We start from the raw sequence: 22166 nt of genomic DNA, 5'->3' as shown, positions 1-22166 counted from the left end.
AAGTGACCTTATCACAATGCTATTGACTCTTTGGGCACATTATTTTTCTCTCCGGGCTTCCATTTAGCACAAAATCGTTATTTAGGCCATGTCTCTATTATAAAAATAAGCCAACTTTCACGTACATTGGCATACAGTCACCACAATAATTACAATGCTTCTGTGTCTACATTTTGCTCCGTGTGGCGGTTGTATGGGTCCTCACCAGAAGCGCTTGTATCCACTGCACAGTATGAGCATTGTGGGACAGCTCTTGAAAGCCATTAACAGTCAGCAGAAGCAACACAATGTTTACGCTGGCACTGCATCAGTCTAGCTTCATCTACCTTGACTCTTATACTGCACATGGAGGAGAAATGATTGAATCAGAGTAATGGGGCAGTTTTGGCAGGAACAAAATTTAAGTGTAGACATTTCCATAGTTAGGTTGATGTAATCTGCCTGTAGTGTACTCTGCAGTGTAGAGCAGACTCCAGTATTAGGCCAAAATACAGAAGCATCACAGTATTGCTTGTTTCTTTGCTACTAAATAGGATTCTTTCTGGAGTCTCACTCAGACCATCACAACCATCTTTGTGCAGAAGTGTAAGGCAATCAATATGTTATGTAAATAAACTCTGAACAACTAAGAAAGTAAAACAAGGAAAACACTTCAATTTTAGGGCCAATTTTTCAGATCAGCTTCTAACATGAAGCGACTCTCTACAGATTCATTTTGTACATGCAGTTTTCTGCATCTTAGCTTTGACACAAGTAACAGTCTGCGTATTGATTGAAAACTACATTTCATTAAATCAGAGAGACAGATCTAGTGGTGTAAGAAGGAAGAAAATCTGGTGGCTCAAGAAAGAGGGGAATATTGCTATCAATGCCCTCTTCCCTGGCACCTACTAAGCCTCTCTCCTGCATCTGTACACACAGGTTTCAGGACTGGGGTTACATCTAGACTGCAGGCTTCTTTTGGAAAAAGCTTCTTCCGAAAGAGAGCATCCACACTGCCAAAGCACATTGAAAAAGCGATCTGCTTTTTCAAAAGATAGCATCCACACTGAACGGACGCTATCTCACATTTAAGCTGTGAGTACTATGGATGGAGTTCTTTTGAAAGAACTCCCTCTTCTGCGTCCACACAGGCCTTTTTCTGAAAGAGCTCTTTTGGGAAAAGGCTTCTTCCTCATAGAAAGAGGTGTACCAATGTCAGAAAAGCCCCTTTTGTTCTTTCAATTTTTGTTCGAAAGAATGCGATTGCAGTATGGATGTAAGTGAAATTTTTCAGAAAAACAGTTGTTTTCCTGAAAAAACTCTGTAGAGTAGACATAGCCAGCGTCAGGCAGAATGAGGCTACAGCAGTGGATTCATTTATCCTACCACCAATTCCACAAGATAGCCACTGTCAGCATTTATTTATTGGTAGTGTGACCCTATGTCCTGGTTTGGCTGGAGCAGTGTCCTTTTAAAACCCTATCCTGGACATCCCAACTTTTTTGGAAAACTGGGCTTTTGTACCATTTACTCTTGCCAACTGATGATTGGCTGGCAAAGCCAGAAAGGACAAATGCCCAGTTTTGCCCAAAAAGTCAGGTGCAACCCCCCCACCCTCAGAAGGATGTGGAGGAATATTTGAGGAGAGAGCGGAGATACCAGCCTCATATAGCGTGGCTCAGGAGATCAGCAATATCAGGCAGCTTGGGCCAAGCCCACATGGGGGCTAGGGGTGGGTGCAGCTTGGGTTTGTGTTTCAACCAGCTCTGAGGAGAGGGGAAGGGGAGGACTCAGGTGAGTGGCTCTGGCCAGGCAGGATGGGGCTTGGTGACACTGGCCCTATGTGGAGGAGGGGCTTAGGCTATCCCTGAACAGTGTCCTGTTTTCACTCTGTGAAATAAGATCGCCCTACTTCTTGGCTCTCTCTTTTCAGTGCTCATAAAAGGGTGGAATGGGGCAGTGAGAGGGGAGCCCATAGGAGCTCTCTTGCTGCAGCCATTTGGTCAGCAAGGTGGTAGGGAGAGATATGCAGGTGGGCCAGTGGGTTTTGTGGAGATACAGAGCAGCCCTGGGGCCAGAACCTTACAATTTCTGCAAGGCAGGAAACGCCAAACCCCATCTCACCCAGGCACAGAAAACATTAAATGAAAAACACAGAGTGGAAACTGTCTGAGTTTCCTCTTCCCCTGTGTGAAAAAACTGCATAGGGAATGATCTGGCCCATAGAAATTAGAGACTGAGAATAACGATTAAGTCATTCAGTCCATATCCCTGGGGCCAATTTAAGATTGTTCCCTCTACTACATTCGCTATTGTTTTTTCCAGTGTAATTTCAAGAGTCCCAAGTGATGGTGCTTTCATTATTTCCCCAGAGAGGCTATTCCACAATCTAATACATTTCACTGTCAAGAAGTTTTTCTTCAGATTCATCTTCAATTTCCCTCTTAATTTCATTCCATTTACTCATAGTTATAGCCATTATGCTATACTAAATTATAGTTATTAGTTATACTATATTAAAAAGGAATCCTCTCCATCCTTCAAATATTTCTGGATTTTCAGTCTGTTCTCCCTTCGTTTAGCCAAGCAACACATTTTTATTATAGCTTGTTTTTAGTTCAGTCTCCTGAAGATGTTCTGTTGATTTTCTCTGAGCTGCCCTTTGATGACATATTTGCTCTAATGGTGTCCACAAATGAATGCAATATTCCAGGTGAGATCAAACTAAGATGCTTAGATTGGTATTACTGCCTCCCTTCTGAATGAAATGATGCCTTTTGTCTATACAGCCCAAAATTGCACCCCTCTTTTCTTCACTTGCTGCCATACTCAAATCTCATGCCTAATTTGTTACTCAACTGTAAGTCTCATTCACTGCAAGTGGATTCACTGTTTCTTCATTTCACTGAGTGATTATGTTGGAATTAATTTTCATTGGAAGTTTACTGCATATATTTTCCAAAAGTCTCATTTAACAAAAGTCTCATTTTGTTAATACTGCCCAAGTTTCCAAAATCTCTATGTCCTTTGGTATTGTTTCTTGGCAAAGACCAGTGTTAATAATGCATCCTTATTTAGGATCATCTGCAAATTTCATTAACACATTACCTACTCTTTCAGATCATAAAACAGGATGTAACTCTGTTTCCTGTTGTACTCTACTAGACACCTCCTAACAATGTAGTACCTTGCCATTCCTAATTACCCTCTGTTTAGTCTTTTAGACAATCTCCATCAAAATTACATTGTTTTTATCCAAAACCATATGAATTACATTTTTAACAGGTGCCATGAAACACAAGATAAAATGCATTACTAACATCCAACCAACTGTGTTTCATCTATTGCATTCTATCAAAATAAAGCAACCGTGCAATTGCGTGGCATAACTTATTCTTTATACACTCATACTGTTTATAGTTATAGATGCTTAGCTTTTTTCTGTATATATATTTATGTAATCTTGCTTCATATTATTTGGTGCAGGTTTTACAGAACACATATGGTCAGGATCTCTCTTCTTTTCATTTTGAAAAAAAAACTGATGCATTTGCTTATTTTCCCCCTGAACACTTTGGCTGTGTTCCAGAAAAGGGTGCCAATGTAGACACAGCCTTTAGGTACCTCCTCTAATTGCTGATGTCTTTTTAGTTATACAGTGACATCATTCTCTTAAAACCCCAAGACACGTTTTTTTTTCTGGACTGAGGTCCACACACACACACACACGTTCCATCTGGAAGTAGAAACTGATGAAGGCTGGTATTCTCCCTGATACAATCTTATTTATTACAAGGAATATACAAAGTCCTGCTTATCTGAACCCACGGGGAACCAAGAACAAAAGATAGCATTTCTAGCTTATAGCCCCCAACCTCTTTCACCAACAGACCCATAAACTCTCACTTTTTTTCAAGATCCATACATCCTTTTGTGTTTCTCTCCGTGTTCTGTCTTCCTACACCTCCAACCCCAAAATACAAATGATGTTCATCAAAATCATCCATCCATCCATCCATCCATCCATCCATCCATTCAGTCCAAACTCCTGGGTGGCTTTACAGTCCCCTTTTACCTTGGGGGATGGGAATCAGGCTTCTAATTAACTCATCCTGTCAGTTACATTAATTGAAGGTGCATTCACAATTCATGCCCAATCTGAGAAATTCGTGATTCATGCAGTCACCAGCATCTCACAGCATTACAACATTCCATATGAAAAATAATTGTTTCAAAACACTTTTCTAAGTTTGTTAGTTGTACAGAATTCTTCTCTATATTGCCTATACTTTGACCATTAAAGGCCCTGATCTTTCAAAAACGTTAACATTAATCTTCTGAGTAATGCCAATGGACATTGATATATCTCTGGCCATGTCTATACTCATTTGCCGGAGATCGATCTTCTGGCATTCGATTTAGCGGGTCTAGTAAAGACCCGCTAAATCAAATGCTGAGTGCACCTCTCGTTGGCACTAGTACTCCTCACAGGTGCGAGAAGTAAGAAAAGCTGACAGGAGCATGCACCTGTCAACCCTCCCATTATGAAGACAGCAACAAGCTCAGCTTAAGGTATGTCGACTCATTATTTACGTAGCTGGAGTTGTGTACCGTAAGCCGACTTTCTGAGTCTAGTATAGACCTGGACTATGTTTCTGGAATCAGAGCCTAAGATTATGTGAACAAAACAAGGAGACATGGTTACAGTACAGACAGGTCCAGATGAAATATTCTGGTAAAAGAACCACTCAGATTTATCAGCCTTTTAATGAAATTCTTCTATGGCAAAAGCCTGTGTTGGGCTAGTGAATATATATCCCCTGCTGGCAGCCACCAGAGACAGACTGAGTTAATGTTTCTTTAACTTTACAAATGCCACCTGTGTTACCGGAATTGATTTAAAGGCAATGTTTTTGTGTAAAATCTAGTAGTGTTGTACATACTTCACAAACAACTCTGCTTGGTTGATTAGATACAGTAACTATGTCCATTTAAACAGGAGGCTTAAAATGCTTGGTTCCCTGAGGGTATGTCTATGCTGCAATGGAAGTCTGGGCTCAAATATAAGCTTGACTCCACCTTTCCTTTCTGCCTACACACAATTCTGTCTGATGTGGGTCAGCAAGTTCTTTGGGCCAAAGCCCTGGGATCTAGAGGGATGAGGTAAGTAAGAGCCACAGACCTGCATGGATTCAGGTCCAAACTCCATTGCTTTTCAGTGAGGATGCAACTCAGGCCTGTGCAATTCCCAAGAGTCTACCAACAGTATACCACCATCCCAGGGGACAATCTCCATTGTCCTTTCTGTCCCCAAACTGGCCAGTCTGCTCCCAGGAAAGGGAAGGAGCCTCCCTCCCTTTCAAATGTAGCTGCTTGGTGTTTAACCCTCCATTTTAGTGTGATTGGCGAGCTGCAAGTAGGGCGAGCCTTCTCCTGTATGTCCAAGGGCCACCAAAAAGAGGAAGTTCTTTGCTAGGTGCTCTGCTATCTGGTCATGGGATCACAGCCAGATTCTGGTTAATCTCTGGTGTGAAATGAGCAAACAGGTTGACTTCAGGAAGAGTTCCAGGAATGACCACACCTACCAGGCAATAGCCCAGAAATGGCTGTGCTGGGGGACTCACCTGATCAGTTTAGGGACCGGATGAAGCAGCTCAAGAATGACTCCTGGAAAACCCAGTGGATAGAGCACTGGGCAATGAGCCTGGCTAGCTTGAACAGCAGCCTTCTGAGCCCAGAATCCAGTATAGCACTGATGGACAGCCACCAAGAACTAAAATGACTCTTGTGGTTTCTGAGGAGGCTTTGCCACTGGGCAGCTACAGCACATCTCATGTCTATCCCTGGAGGAACCTTTTGCTGAAGAGAAGCCCTCTTCAGGACCACTAGCAGAAACACTAGAAGTAAAAGTATCCATTTAGTTTGGTAAGTTTCTGGCTCTGTTTTTCCTGGTATTAATATAAGGATGGGAGGGACTTCCAGCTAGTAGCCCAGTGAAAAATCTATTAAAAGCCACAGGCAGCAGCGTGTATCCACTAATGGTGGATTGTAGGCCAGCACATTGGTATCACCTGAATCCCAGTAACTCTGGGCCCACAATGCAGCATAGAAATATCCTATATTGGCTGGATAACAAAAAAGAGCAGTGAGCATCTTAATTTAAGTTTGTGCTAAGTAGTGACTTGCTACTTCTTTCTGTTTAGCCATTTATAATCATCAACACTTTATGGATAATTAACTGCCTATATCTACCAAAGACATATTGTAGGTAAAGGCTTTTAGCATAGCATGCTCCCTTTGGTACAAAGCTATGGGCTCTGGGTACTGAACTATGCTAAACACCATTATTTTTGTTACTACCATCCCTTATTAAAACACTGTCTCCATGGCATTCAGAATATTTGGCTCTCAAAGAAGTTTACAGTTCACCTGCACATTTTCTGAACATCATATATTTCTGTCTTCTAAATTATTTGTTCTACAGTGGCATATTCAAGACCCATCCAAGAACAGAGCTCCATTACTCCCAAAAAGCTTACAGAGTAAATAGACAAAACAGAGGAAGGAAGTACGATCAGTGGCGGCCCGTCAATATAGGCAACGTAGGCGGTTGCCTAGGACACTAAGATAAACTGCTGTTGAGGGCTTTGGAGGCGGGGGCACCGATTGCGCATTTCGCCTAGGGTGCCAGTTGCCAGCAGCTCATCTCGGGCTGCTCCTGAGTACAATTTTCCTATTATAGATGAGAAAATTAGGTACAGAGATTAAATGAGTTGCTCAAGGTGACAAGTAATTTGCTGCAATAAGGATTGCCCACTTTGGTTATGTTTCAAATCCAAAATCTCTTGTCTCTAGTGCCTTAACCACAAGACCATTCTTCCTCACTTCTAACAAGCCTGACAAATCTTTAACATATCTGGACTGGACATTTTGAGACAATCCTTTGGGTCATTTCCTATCCTCTATCTTTTCAAATAAAATTATTAGCTCATGTCTTACCTTACCCTCCCTGATTTTTTTTTCTAAGTTCCTTTTTGTTTATCTGAGATGTGTAATGCTCGTAATGCCAATCCACTAAAAGTTGACCCTAAGCATTCACCTTTTTTATTTTAAAGAGGAACTAACATCTTCAAATGCTTGCAAACAAGTTGGCAAAGCTAATTAACCCAGGCCTACCTTGTTCCCTAACTTGAATAATATTCCTTCTCAGTTGCTCTCATACGAGGCCTTTTTTGTTTTTGTTTTTCAGTGAACTGGAAATCTAGGGAAGTACATTTTTTCCTTCTTGTTTGCTAAAAGAACTGGTATAAAAATCTGAGCAGGGGGTCTTTATGTTGAAAACATGAATTCTCTTCCAGCCTCATGTAGTATTTATGCTATCTCTATGACATGATTTCACAAAGGAGAACTACAAAACACAAGTTTTTTAATTAAAGAGAAACCCAGCCCCACTATATTTTCTGTTGTCACGCCTCCAGTTGGGTTTACAGGCCGACATTTGCTTGTAAGATATAACAGCTGATGGTGGGCCTGGTCCTGAATCCACCATAGGCCATGGTAGTTTTGCTACTGACTTACCAAGGAACAGACTGGGACCCACGAACAGACTGGGGCCCACGTCTGAAGCATGAAACAGCACATATGGATTCTGTTGTGAGGGACACATTAGAAATGCTTTGGAGGATACTTTGGAAAGCTGAACCTTGCAACAAAATGTTCCTTTAGCAAGATAACATTAAGATGCTCCTTTTACAATAACAATATTTTAAAAAATGAAAGTCTGATCAGAAATGTCCTGAAATATCCTATTGAACTGCAAACGTGGCTCCACTCCTCTTCACTGCTTTTACCTCATCCACTGGAATCTGAAACTCTCCAAATTGAAAGCAAGTATCTGATCCAGAAGAGTGAATTTGCCACTATAAGCCAAGAAGCCTGATGCAACTGCATTGGCTACAAATGGGCAGCAGAAATGAAAAGAAAAAGGCCAATCTTCAGATCAGGTGCCACCTATTAATATGGATAGTTCAAGGTCTGATTTCTTAGGGGAGGGGAGGAGGGTGATGGGAGAAGGAGGCAATACATTGCAATCACTGCAAGCACTTGACAAACCTAAATACTTTCCAGCATTTTCATCATTATGTACTAAAGATCAGAACAGAATTAGTTCTCTTGTAGAACAGTGGTTTTAATATAGATTGATATATGTTTGAGCAGGAAATCTTTTTGCTTGCATTTATAAACATCAAGATGCCCTGCACTGTGGGACTTGTGCTAATGTCACTTGCATTGGTGTAAGTCAGGAGCAATTCTGCTGAAGTCAGAGGTATGCCAGCGTAAAACAGATGGAAAGAAGAGCTGAATCAGGTCCTGTATGTGCAATATAGCCCACCACACATTCTGCTGCTTCACTTGCATACTACAAGATTGACATAGTCTAATTTGATGATGAACACCTTGATTACTTTAAGAATTCAGTACCAATTTAAATAAAATATCCTGGCATTCTTGTATTGAATTCTAATTAAAACAGCATCAACCCTCACCATTCCTAGGAATAGAATCATCTGCTTCAAAAATTAATTACTGTTTTAAGTCATTCTTCAGCAAGCTTCTTTATTTATTGATAAATCTGCATTCTATATTGGGCTGCAATTTGATAGTCAAAACTGTTGTGTTACATGCCTTTAAAAAAATGCTTGGAATACTCCATCTCTCCCATTAAATATCCCCTTGCCCTCTGTTAAGTTTGTTGCCTATTAAATTGCATGTCTAGCTTTGGAGCTTATGTTGCTGCTCCCCTGCTGCTTTAGCTCCTTATCTCCATAGGATTTACTGTAGCACACAGAGAGCTGGGGGATGAATTTGCACATATTTGCAATGGGGAACCTTGACTTTTACTGCTTCTATGTAAATGGAAAAGAAAAAAAATGTAATTCCCTTTTCATGATCAGCAATTCATCATCACTAAAACGGGGGGGGGGGGGGGGATAGGGGAGGGAACTGTTACCAAGTTTTCATGTTATGTTATAACTTCAAAGAAAATCTTTGATTTGAATGCAAAGTCTGAGGGCTGGGAGCAGATGACTCATCTCATGGTGGTGGCACCCACTATCCCTCATGGAGAAAAACAGCTTGTTAAAATACTATACCAGCAGCTGGTATCCCACTGGCCATGTTTATGCTCTTTTAGGGACTGAGTGAGACAATATATGAGCCTGCCTCCAAAGCCATCCCTAACCTCAAAACTATTCTGGCTCTGGCTCAAATGGTCTGCCTTTAGAGTAACTCTGTGCAAATAGGTAAAAGATTTTTTTTTAAATCTACAGTAGTCTAGAATTTTAGAAATCACATTCACTTTTGCCTTGTTTTATGCCCTTTATAGAGGAAGCACTAAAATTACAGTATCGATGAATCCACTTAGGTTTCACAGTTAAACTATAGCCCATCAGAGCCATAAACAGCCCACTTTATTGCTGCCTGTTATTACAGAAGGCTACAAAATCTCCTTCTCTTATTTAAAAGACTTTAAGGGCCTGCATCAGCCACCTTTCTCTTTTAGGGAGCTAGTAGAACAATCCCACTTGATCTCTTTTTATACATTATTCCTGCTCTGCTGCTAGGATACTAAATGTGTTTATAAAACTGATACGGTAACCCTGATATTATGAAATAATCACAGGAAACAACTTACCCTCCCACCCACTTGTCCTTTATGCAGCATAAGCAAATTCTATCTGGCTGAAGGAAAAGCGGATGTACTGTATACAAGTTATTTCCAGGCCTTGTAAGTGTTCTATAAAGGTGCTTTTGAGGCTCTTAAGCATATTTTTGTGTCAGACCAAAAAGCCATGTTATACCTTCACTTCAGACAGGATACTACAGAAGAAGTTGCTTAATCCATTTCATCTCACAAGGAGCTTGATTTTCACTTGTGCAAATGATTCCTGTTTATCATACTGTGAAATAAAAATACCTGTTCATAGATGTGAATTTGACCCTGATCAGCAGAACTGTACAAGTTTGTCCTCATTGATGGCCTGACCCTGACCTACCGAATTCAATGATTATTTTGTCATTGGCTGCAGTGGGAGTGCAACTGGACCCTAAACTACTGGTTCATATACATTTATGTAAGCTGCAAGTAAACATTATTTAGGGTCATTTTGCATGGCTTACACTTTAAGATGCAGGCTGTCTAAATCCTTAAAAATCCCAGTTAGAGCCCCTCAGTAGTTTTCATATGATGCTATGTTTAATTTAACAAAAACTAATTCCCTTTCCCTTGTCAGCACAATATTATTTCCAGCTTGAAATGCTGGGGGATAATTAAAGGAGTCTGCCTTAGATTCCACCACCCTTTCTCAGGCTGAGTAGTATCTTAATCGGTGACTGCTCCCACTGAAATCAACATAAGGCTGTCTCTGTAAGTCTTTAGAAGAAGATGAATAGGTTCGAGGACAACACTCACCTGCCTTTCTGGTGTTGATCTAATTCACTGGCTTCCACTATCATACAGAACAAGATAAGAGCTCCCCCTATGTTTAAAAGTATAGACTTTTCCCCTGGAGAGTGCCTCTGGGAGGCACCTCTTCCTCTGTTGCTGAAATCCATTTTTAATTTTAAATAAGTAACTATCAACATTTAAGGGTGATGACAGGACATAATTGGTTTAAATAGGGCTCATAAGTGTCAGCTGTCCATATACAGAACGTTTCTGTTTTGTCACAGCCATTTAAATATTAGTGTGGTCATCCAAAGCTTTTATTCAAATAAACAAACTCAAATCATATTTTCCAGAATTCAATAGTGCAAGCTGCCTAATCAATAGTAATCCATTTTCAGAATTGTCATCTATTATACAAGCTATGAAAGGCAAGAGGTAAATCATGGCAAGCCCTGAACACACAGACAGATCCATTAGAACACAGCAGGGGTCATGCTGGAATCACTTCATCTGTTTCAAAGGGTTGAAAGCTCAGGATGCAGCAGATTTTCAAGAGGCCCATCTGTGTGATATTTCTGGCCACAGCTCTCTGGTTTCCCTACTGACAGTGGTAGCTAAACCTCTGTGCTGTGCTCCAGGCCCCGGGATGGATTATTTGCATAAGACATAATCTTTTCTTGTGGCTCTCCAGGTGACCTTAGCACAGAGAAAGAACGATGGGGGTGATGTTCATGCAAGTTTGCTTGAAACATAATTTAAACATAAAAATCACATGGAAAGGTAGGGGAACTTTTGGAGCTGTATTCCTTTCCATGGGGCACATTTACAGGTTGATTTTTGCTCATCGTTTGCAAAGATGGAACAGACCACCAGTTCTTCAGTTTTTCACTAGGCCTTTTGAATAATATAATATAATATAATATAATATAATATAATATAATATAATATATCCCATCTTGTTTCTCCTTTGCCTTCCCTAATAATCACCTAAATGGAATAGTTGAACAATGCATTCCAACTCATTCAAAGTTCTGGTTTTAATTCTATTCATAGATGGCTGTGAGAAATTCACTTTTATGGGTTGGAGATGATCCACTTGGAAGAAATTAATGCTAGAAACGGTATTCCAATCTGTACAAACAAGCAAGCAACAGAGGATGGGGGAGAGAGATCTGGGATATATATGCTTTGTATGGAAAACAGTATGAATATATGCAAAAACAGGAGCCTAACGTAAGTCTCATTGGTCCATATTTAGACACCTAAACAGCCTGACTTTCAAAAGTCCACAGCACCCAGTATCTCCCCCTTTTTTTTTCAGTCTGACCTAAAGGTGAATGCTTATCACTTTTGGATAGCAGGGTATGTCCTACTGCAGTCCAAATGGTGATTACAAAAGGCATAGGCATATCCATTGTAGCTTTATCTTCACTTCTTCAGCATGGATACAACTAGTAGTCCAGATACAGTGGAGCAGGCTATAGAGTTGACTATACTATACAAACCTGGAATCCTGAAGCCTGTGCTGCCATGTCAATACTACTATTCTTACCCAATGTTAGAGTGGGTAAAGCCAGCAAGTGTCTTCTTGAACTGCAATCACACCTCTGATTTCAGTGTAGTGATTGTGACATTGCACCCCATATTCTTTATGGAAATATGCTTGTTAACAGGAATATGACATAACTCATATATACTTTATGCAAAATATTTCATCATGTAACATGCTATTTTAAAAGTTATAATCTCCTGAATGTGTATATTCTATTTGTGTGCATGTATCGTTCCTGTATTTGAAGTTAGAAATAAGATGTATAAACCTATTTTACTAATCTAGGCATTCTAAGTGAGGACTGCTAGTAGTACTCAAAGAGCTTAATGGCCCAGTACTCGAGACAATGATCTGTGAACTCTTGTTTTTCCTGTAAGCCTGGAGTATGATTAGTCCTGCCAATACATGTAGCCAGGAACCCATGCTGGAACTCATTTTGGATGCTGTACTTTTTCCAGTGAAGGTAAGAAAAGTTTGATCTGAACACAAAGGATTCCTACCTTGGGCAAAATCTATATATAGGCTGGAAACCAGAGAAACTAGAAAAAGTAAATAAGAATATGCCAGCATACAGAAGTGTTTAGTTTATTTATGGGCAAATTTCTTCAAGTTTTTTAGCAGCAAGTGAAGTTGCATACCCAGAAAAGAAACTTCTGCTTAAGATTTTAATTGTTTAAATGAGAACATACAGCATGTAGATGAAGCAGGGTTTGCAATCAGGATACATAATAGATAATGAAACAACTAAAGTAACAGCAGGCATAACTAAAGCAGGGGCACTTAACATAGGAAGAGTGTTCTGCTGATATTAAGTGACTGGCTTCACAGTTTTCAAGGGATACAGCCATACTTTAAATCCCCTTTTTATATGAGGAGATTAAATGTAAAGTGTTATTTTGCTGCAGCTTTTCTTCAAGCCTCACTCCTTTTTCATAAAGCTCACAGCACAATTGCTGCCTTAGTTTTCACTACCTCTGCTTTTCCTCTTCTGAACAAATACGCTAATTATGTGCTATACAATTTCTTTCCACTATTGTTTTCTGTCTATTATAACATACTCTATCCACTGTCTCAGATTTTTCAACTCTAAAGTATTGTGGGATTCAGCTGTAATTAAAGGAGCTATACAAAATGACACCTTAATCCCTTCAGCATTGAAACCTATGTCTAACTTTACTCACATGAATAGCCCCTTAGTGTTCAATGAGGATACTCATATAAGTAAAGTTACATACATGCTTAGGTGTTTAGCAAACCAGGGCATAAAACTGCATGGTAATTTGAAAAAGATAGATCCTTATCCTGGACTTTTTCTTCAGGCAAAATTCCTATTAAAGCCAATAGGAGATTTGCATGTGAAAGCATCAGACTTTGGGGAGTATAAGATGGTATGTTCACCAGACTGCACTGACACAATGACATCCTCTGTGGATTTAAATGCAAACTATAAACATTAAACAAATCAACTAATAATACTCATGCATTCAGGTACAATGGTATCCCTATGTATTTCCCGATTTATAGTTTCCAGAAGGGACTACTGTGATCATCAGCTCTGACCCCCTGTGTAAGCACAACCCATAGACTCCTCCCCGCCAAAATTCCAAGAGTAGATCTATTAGGAAAATATCCAATCCAAAAAGCATCCCTAAAGTGGAAGGTCACTTAAATCTATTCTTAAAGATAACTATGGGTATGTGTACACTAGCCCCCTAGTTCGAACTAGGGTGGCTAATGTAGGCATTCAAACTTGCAAATGAAGCCCGGGATTTAAATATCCCAGGCTTCATTTGCATGTTCCCGGGTGGGCGCCATTTTTAAATCCCCTTAGTTCGAACTGACTGCCCGTGGCTACCCTATGTGATTAAACATTTTCCTGAATCAGGTCCATATTGATGACAAACACTGTATAATTGGTGCAAATCCTGCCCTTCCATAAAAGAGGGTCCTGCCTGCAAGACAATTAACATCATTCAGTCTATGAGTGTTACAGTCCTTGCAGAAGACTCATGTGCCTTCTGGGCTCCTTTTGCACTAGCACGAAGGGAAGTTTTGGGAGCAGATCTAAGTCCTCATTGAGGGTATGTCTACACTACAAAGTTAATTCGAATTAACGGACGCTTAGTTCGAACTAGGTAAACCTCATTGCACGAGGACTAAGCCTAGTTCAAACTTACTAGTTCGAATTAAGGGCTGTGTAGCCCCTTAATTCGAACTAGTGGGAGGCTAGCCCGCCCCAGCTTTCCCTGGTGGCCACTCTGGGCACCACCAGGGAAACTCGTATGCCCCCCTCCCGGCCCCGGAGCCCTTAAAGGGGCACGGGCTGGCTACGGTGCCTGTGCCAGGTGCAAGCCTGCCAGCACCCAGCCAGCAGACCCTGCACCTGGCACACCATGAGCCAGCCACCCGATGTCCCCCAGCCCTCCGCCTCTTCCCGGGACCAGGCTGGTGGCTCTCGGGAGCCTGGCCAGGACCGCAAGAGGTGGGCACCCGCCTGGTCTAGTGCAGACATCGTGGACCTCGTCCACGAACTCCACACTAGTCACAGGAAAGTGGCCGTCTAGGGCAGGAGAGCTGCCAGCCTGGCCACCCTGGAGCAGGTTTGCATGAAAATCAAGGTGGTCCACTGAGACCCCCGACCCTGAGCCCTGAGCTTACAATGGCCGTACTGGGTCAGACCAAAGGTCCATCTAGTCCAGTAGCCTGTCTGCCAACAGCAGCCAACCCTAGGTACCCTGGAGGGGATGGACCAAAGACAGTGACCAAGCCATTTGTCTCGTGCCATCCATCTCCAGCCTTCCACAAACTTCCACAGCCGGGGTGATGGCCGAGTGCTGTGATGTTCCGCTTGTGGGCACTCAGGGCACTCCAAGCCAGGACTGCTTTGCAAGCAGGGAACCCTGAGAACTGTCTGTCCAGGGTGGGGGTTGGGTCCCTTTAAGCACAGCCCTCAGCTAGCCTGAGACAGCAGCTCCACGCTCTAAGTCCTCATCTGATGCCCTGCCGGCACTGCTTCCGGCCATCCTTAACCTCTGTTCAGGGTCCACTCTGTGTGGACATGCTAGTTCGAATTAGCAAAAAGCTAATTCAAACTAGTTTTTAAGTCTAGCTGCGCTAATTCGAATTAGCTTAGTTCGAATTAACTAATTCAAACTAAGTTAGTTCGAATTAGCGCTGTAGTGTAGACATACCCTAATACACTTCCACTCCACATTGGTTTTCCAAACATTTTCCAAGGAGAACCCACAGGGGCACCCTCTATCCAGCCAGGAGATAAGTCTCTTAATTTTCAGCAAATTCAGTTCTTTGTGTTCCGTTTTCCAATTCCTTACAGCCATTTCTTTTCTTTCACTTCAATTCACCTAAACCAGGGGTGCCCAAACTTTTTTCAAAGAGGGCCAGATTTGATGAAGTGAACAAGCGTGAGGGCCGACCATTTTGCCTGACATTCTTTGAACCATTAAAATTAAATGCAAATTAACTATTTTATGCAAAGTTTATTGCAAACGACATACTTTTCATTTCGTCACATGGATGACAAATCTAAACAGGTGTTAAATCACTCTGCCTTTCATATCTGAAGGCCAGATGAAAAAAAAAATCCAGGAAGCTGAAATATATGTCAGGAACATTGTAAAGTACATTACATATTATTGGTAATAAAGGTTGTCTGTCAACTTTTAAGTTCAAAAAATATGAACAGGAACATAACGCCAAGTATACATGTTGTGTCCAAATATATTTATAACTGATTTAGACCAACTGACATTAACTGAGATTTTATAATGTATTCATCTCAATACATGTGGATTCGTTGGGGGCCATAAAAGATAGATATTGCCAAATTACCTGTGGGGCCGTATTAAACCGGAACACGGGCCGCAATTGGCCCGCGGGCCAGACTTTGGACATGCCTGACCTAAACACTTAGCATCAATCTTCAGCTTCTTCCCAGGGCTTTGACATTGATTTGCATAGCAATCCTCCAACCACCTGAGCATCCATATAAAATGGAATCCTGTTTTTTTTTTTTAAATGATCAGTGTGCCACTGCTCTTATAACAGACAGGGCTCCCACAATGGGAAGGGTACAGTGCGCCAGGGCCTGGAGGCCCTGAGGGATTCAACCTAGGCTGCAAACTGTGGTATGTATGTGCGACAAGGTCTGTGTTACAAGATTATTTTGTGTGCAAAAAATTATGCTTGGGCCCTGACAACAGAAAAGAAATCCAATACACCTTCCCATGGGGTGGAGGGTGGGGAGGCGGGAGGAGGAGGGAGGGGAAGGAGAAGGCAGAGAGAGGAGAGGAATTGCCACCTTCTGTTTGCACTGTTTGCATAGGTAATCCACCTCCCTGAGAGGTGGCAGCTAGGTAGATGGAAGAATTCTCATGTTGACCTAGCAGTATCTGCATAGATCTTAGGTCAGATTAGCTGTGTTGTTCAGGGCAAGGATTTTTCACACTGGTTTCAGCCTGTCCTTTAACAGCCCATTCTTACCACCCCAGACAAGTACACAAACAACTCCCATCTCCTGTGCAGCCCTAAGAATGGCTTTTTAATCCTTTGCAGTTCCATGCTAAGCAATGCAAAGCACAGAGGGAAACTGAGGCACACACACGGCTCAAACGTTTTACCAAAACTGTCACATTTATCTTATGTTGAAAATGGGAGTACCTTTTTGTGAAAATACTTGTAGTGGAACCCTCATCACATTGCTATTATAGACAACACAAGATATTCATGTGGTTCACTGGTTCCTGAAATTATTGTTGAGTACTTCAGTGCACTTGTAATTGGGTCATGATCATGAAAACACTTCTTCATGTGAGGGGTCATTATGGCTGGCATACAATCAAATATTTAGTTCTGTCTTCCATATTATACTGAAACATATGATATTTATGACATAATGAAATATTCAAACTAAATACTGAGACACTTATCTCGTAGTCTCAGAATTCAGCGATCTCCTAAAAATGTACTTTACGTGCAGAAAATGTATATTTCATATAAAAAGAAGACAGGCTCTGAAATATTCATACACTCTCACTGAATGTTCTACATAGTATGCTGCAGGATGTGACATGTGAAAATGTATTTGTTATACAGGCAGTCCCCGGGTTACGTACAAGATAGGGAGTGTAGGTTTGTTCTTAAGTTGAATCTGTATGTAAGTCGGAACTGGCGTCCAGATTCAGCCGCTGCTGAAACTGACCGCCAGTTCTGACTTACATACAGAATCAACTTAAGAACCCCAGGCGTCCCCAAATCAGCTGCTGCTGAAACTGATCAGCACCTGATTCCAGGAAGCCCGGGGCAGAGCAACTCTGCTTTGGGCTTCCTGTAGTCAGCGCTGGTCAGTTTCAGAAGCTGACTTGGGGACGCCTAGGGCAGAGCAGCTGGGGTGCTGCTGGGTTGGTCCAGTAGCGCCGCTCCTCGGTGCTACTGGACCAACCCAGCAGCACCCCATCTGCTCTGCCCCAGGCGTCCTGATTCAGCCGCTGCTGAAACTGACCAGCAGCGGCTGAATCAGGACCTGGGGCAGAGCAGCTGGGGTGCTGCCGGGTTGGTCCAGTAGTGCCCAGAGCGGCGCTGCAGGACCAATCGGCAGCGCCCCAGCTGCTCTGCCCCAGGGTCCAAAACAAAAGCCTGGTCTGCTGGAGGGGGGCACACTAGCTGCGCCCCCCCCCAGTAGACCAGGGACACGGGGAGCAGAGCCCCAGCGGCAGCGGGGTGCCGCGCCTCTGAGGCTTTGCTCTGGCAAAGTCTCAGAGGCGCGGGACCCCGCCGTGGCTGCAGCTTCAGTCCCGGTGCTTGTGGTCTGCTGGGGACGGTCCCCAGCAGACCACAGGCACCCGGACTGAAGCGGCAGCAGCGGCGGTTCCCCGCGCTTCTGAGGCTTTGCTCTGGCAAAGCCTCAGAAGCGCGGGAACCCGCCCGGTGCCCCTGGTTTGCTGGAGACGGTCTCCAGCAGACCAGGGGCACCGGAGCAGCTTACGAACGGGGCTCTCTCACCCCGGAGCTCGCAGGTAGCAATCCACCACCTCGACCTCCGGGGCGAGAAAGCCCCGTTCGTAAGTGCGGATCTGACATAAGTCGGATCCGCGTAAGTCGGGGACTGCCTGTACAGGGAGCTTTTGCAAGCCCCTCAGATCTGCCCTGTATCACTCAGTGATTTGACTCATCCCACTCACCCTCATTTAGGATTGCCAGTGCCTGGCTTTTGACCAGAAATTGCATTAGAAAAGGGGACCTGGCAGTGTCCAGTCAGATAGATCTGGTTACAAGGGTAGGGCAGGGGAAGGTACCAGATCATCAACTGCACCAGTCACTGCTCAACGAGGGGTACCTCTTACCTGCCTTATGTGGGCAGGCAGGCAGCAGGCTCCATGTCAGACTGCAACTCCCTTCCCAGCACAGAGCAGAGTAAGCCCAGCTGGGAAGGGGTGAGGGAGGTAGAGAGGATCGAGCAAGGAGGCAGAAGCGGGGAGAGCAGCAAATCACAGGGTCAGAGGAGAAGAGGAGTGAGCAGGGTATTCTGGGAAAGTAGTGGGGCAGGGAGTCTGGTTTTCAGCAGTTAAGAGAGTGGGCAACTCTAGTTGTTCTACCTTCATCCTAGTAATATATTCTGGGACTTCCAGGTTATTCAGGATTGGCGGTAGTAGAGATCTAATCAATTGCTGAGTTTTAGGCAGTGCTGTTGTCACCATGTTGGACCCATCATGGGGGGAGCGGGGAGGAGGTAATATTTTTTTGGGGCCTAACTTCTGTTGGTGACAAAGACAAGCTTTCAAGCTTACACAGAGCTCTTCTCCAGCAAGATGTAATCCTTCTTCCAGGTAAAGTAAACAAGGGTCAAGTTTAGTATCCAGGGGTTCCTCTTAGCAATCCAAAACTGAACTGGCTTGAATCCCTACCCAGTAATCTGGGAAAATTAAACCCCATTCCTGGACACTTCTAGAATACAAGCCTTCCCCACTCACAGGTTGTGGACAGATAAAAAAAGAAAACTTTCATAAAAGGGAACTCAGCATTGATCTATCTCCTTCTTCTGAAGAGCTCTATGTGAGTTCGAAAGCTTGTCTCTCTCATCTCCTGAAGGTGGTCCAATGCAGGGGCCCCGCACTTTAAAAAGCCCCGCGCATGCACCGTGGCGCCACCACGCATGCGCGTGGCGTCACCGTGCACGCGCGTTGCATCACCGTGCATGCGCCGTGGCAAAGGGGGGCCCTGCAAGATTATGCTGCCCTGGACCCCGTCAAACGGTCATCTGCCCCTGGTCCAATGGAAGATATTACCGCGCCCACCTTGTCTCTTCAGCTATTTAGTTAGCAGATAGTACTTGGTTGAGTTTTATCAGCAAAAGGGCCAGATTCTGGCTGGCCCTATACCATGCACAAGGACAGAGAATGGGAAAAAGCAGCTTCCCAAACAAGGAGGTACAATCCATATCTAACATGTGCATCTTTTGATCCCCCATGTGGAATTTTAGCTGACTTAGAATTCCCCAGGGTTTTTGCTCCAGCACAGTCTTTGGGAGATCCTTTCTCTAGGTCTAAATCCTGAGTGTTAAGCATCCATCCTCTCAACATAAGGGTCTTTTTATTGTGTCTTGTGTTAGGCACCCAAAAATTGAAGTGTCCCACATTGCTAGTCATGTGTGAGACTCTTTGCCTTTTTTTGATGAACATCAGCCACAGTCTGCTTGGCTCTCTAGACAGCCAGTTAAATGAACTATTTCTGCCCTGAGCATCTTATAGTCCAATGAGTCTTTTTAGACATAAAGGGAGTTTTGCAATATAGTGTCTGAGCAGCTTGATCTCTAATTTGTTTTCATTTACCATAATTTTGTGTTATCATATAGTCTGAGATGAAAACCAACTTTATTCTGGGAAAAAAAAAACCCACCTCTGCCAGATGATCTGCAGCACTGCTGATTTGCACAGATGACTAACCTAGAAGAAACACAATACAAAGATAGGGTTGGAATGACAATTGACCACTGAGACTCCCACTCAATCATATGCAGGGCCGGCACGAGCCGTTCCTGTGCATCGGGCAGCGGGCATGCGACGCATGCAGTACTCTGCCCCCGGGCGCACGGCGCATGCGCGGCCCCACCTCCCGGCACTCTGCGTACCTTACAGCTGCAATTGGGCGCATGGCGCCTGATTGCAGCTCTAAGGGATGCTGTGCGGCTGGGTGTGTAGCACCCCTTACAGCTGCCATCAGCGCCCCCCATAGATTGGCGCCCCGGGCAGTTGCCCAGCTAGCCCCCACTTAATCCAGCCCTGATCATGTCATCTTCATTGCACACCAAAGGAGAATGGCTATGATATACATGTATTTCTCTCCATATTACATATATTTAAAACTATTTCACGAGGACATTTTATAATTGGATACACAGTGGATTGCAAAAGACAAAACAACAATATGTGGAGGAAATATAAGTATTTCAGCATGTTCTGTAACGTTTTATGTGAAGTATAAATTTTCATTATTTAAGGTAACATTTTTCCAGTGTGCAACATATCAAAGGTTTACTTTATGACTGACTCTGCAGTTTCCAGGTTTTATTATCTCATACGTATGTTTCAATACATAATGGAAGAGCTTACTAAGCATTCATATTTGTATGGAAACCAGATGTATATGTTATGCCTTGCATAGCTGTGTATAGAATGATGGATTTATATAATGACTGGCTTCTAAGGGTTGTTAAGACAAAGTATCAGGGTCACACGTGATACTAATTATATGCCTAGGAGGTATGAAATGGGATGAGCCATGATGAACTAAATGCTCTTTACCCATTTCAGAAGATTTCTAACATTCTTATGCATCTGATTTTCGGGATATCAAATGCATTGATGACATCCATCAAAACACCCAGATTTACTTGGTTATCTGCTAAAGAAATTCTACTCTGATGTGCTCCAGTCAATTCTGTAAAAACCAAGATATTTTAACTTCTGCTGTATTTTTTTTTAAATAAACTAATGTGTAATGAATAACTTCTGCCCTTCAGGCATCTTCAGACTTACTGTATCTTCTGTAGTCTTGAAGCATACGCTCTTGAAACAAGGAAAAATTACTTCTGTAGCTGCATTCAAGAAAAATGTTGCATCTCCAGATTTCATATGAGGAAGATTGTTTTCCATTTTCCCCTTCCACAGCCACCACTGATCACACATACAAACTGAGATAAGGTCATCTCATCTGACAAAGTGGGTTTTACCCATGAAAGTTCATGATCCTATATGTGTGTATATGTATATTTATATGTATATCTATATCTATATCTGTTAGTCTCTAAGGATATGTCTACACTTGCACCCTAGTTCGAACTAGGGATACAAATGTAGGCATTCGAAATAGTAAATGAAGCCAGGATTTAAATATCCCATGCTTCATTAGCATAATTTCAGCCGCACACTGTTTTGGAACCCAGCTGATTCGAAAGCGAAAGTGAGCTCTGAGCCGCGTTAGTTCAAATTGAACCACTTGGTTCGAACTAACATTACTCGTCATGTCTACACTTGCACCCTAGTTCAAACTAGGGTGCAAGTGTAGACATACCCTAAGGTGCCATAGGATAGTCTCTAAGGCTGCGTCTACACAGCAGAGCTTAACTCGCAATAAGATATGCAAATTGAGCTATGTCAATTGCATAGCTTATTTCAAAATAGCTTAATTTGAAATTGGGAGCGTCTAATACAGCACTTATTTTGAAATAGAGCACTCTTCCTCCGACTTTCCCTTACTTTTTGTACAATGAGGATTATAGGAGTTGGGGTAAGAAGTCCTCAAGCTTAATAGTATTTCGGCATTATTTTGAAAAAACTGCCTGCTGTGTAGACACGGACTAAGTTATTTCGAAATAACATTAGTTATTTCTAAATAATGTTGCTGTGTAGACATACCTCCAGGTGCTACAAGAGTACTCATTGTTCTTATGGAAAGTAATGTTTGCAATTTTGTAGCCACAGTAGGCCAAGGATAAGAGAGCCATATTGGGTGAGGTCTTATCTTTTATTGAAATAACTTCTATTGGTGGAAAAGACAAGCTTTAGAGCAACACAAAGCTCCTCTTCAGAAAAATATTGAGAACGTCACAGCTAAAACCAAACTGAGACAGATTAGTAAGGGATTAACAGATATTGCAGAGACCCATTAAAA

The 22166-nt window shown here is 42.6% G+C and overlaps 1 long non-coding RNA gene across 1 annotated transcript in view; it reads right to left on the bottom strand.

The window, feature by feature from the left end:
• Positions 1 to 10784: 10784 nt before the first annotated feature.
• LOC142826756 (uncharacterized) overlaps positions 10785 to 22166 on the bottom strand; it is a 29010-nt gene continuing 17628 nt past the window's right edge. Inside the window, exons 2-3 of the long non-coding RNA XR_012900989.1 lie at positions 19893 to 19939; positions 10785 to 11125 (exon numbers count right to left, since the gene is read on the bottom strand). This is a non-coding gene — a long non-coding RNA (uncharacterized LOC142826756). The remainder of the gene's footprint in view (positions 11126 to 19892; positions 19940 to 22166) is intronic.

Source organism: Pelodiscus sinensis, chromosome 2 (genome assembly GCF_049634645.1).
Source record: "Pelodiscus sinensis isolate JC-2024 chromosome 2, ASM4963464v1, whole genome shotgun sequence".
Classification (NCBI taxonomy): Eukaryota; Metazoa; Chordata; order Testudines; family Trionychidae; genus Pelodiscus; species Pelodiscus sinensis.
The sequence above is the reverse complement of the archived record's forward strand: the minus strand, read 5'-3'. Positions and strand labels throughout refer to the sequence as shown.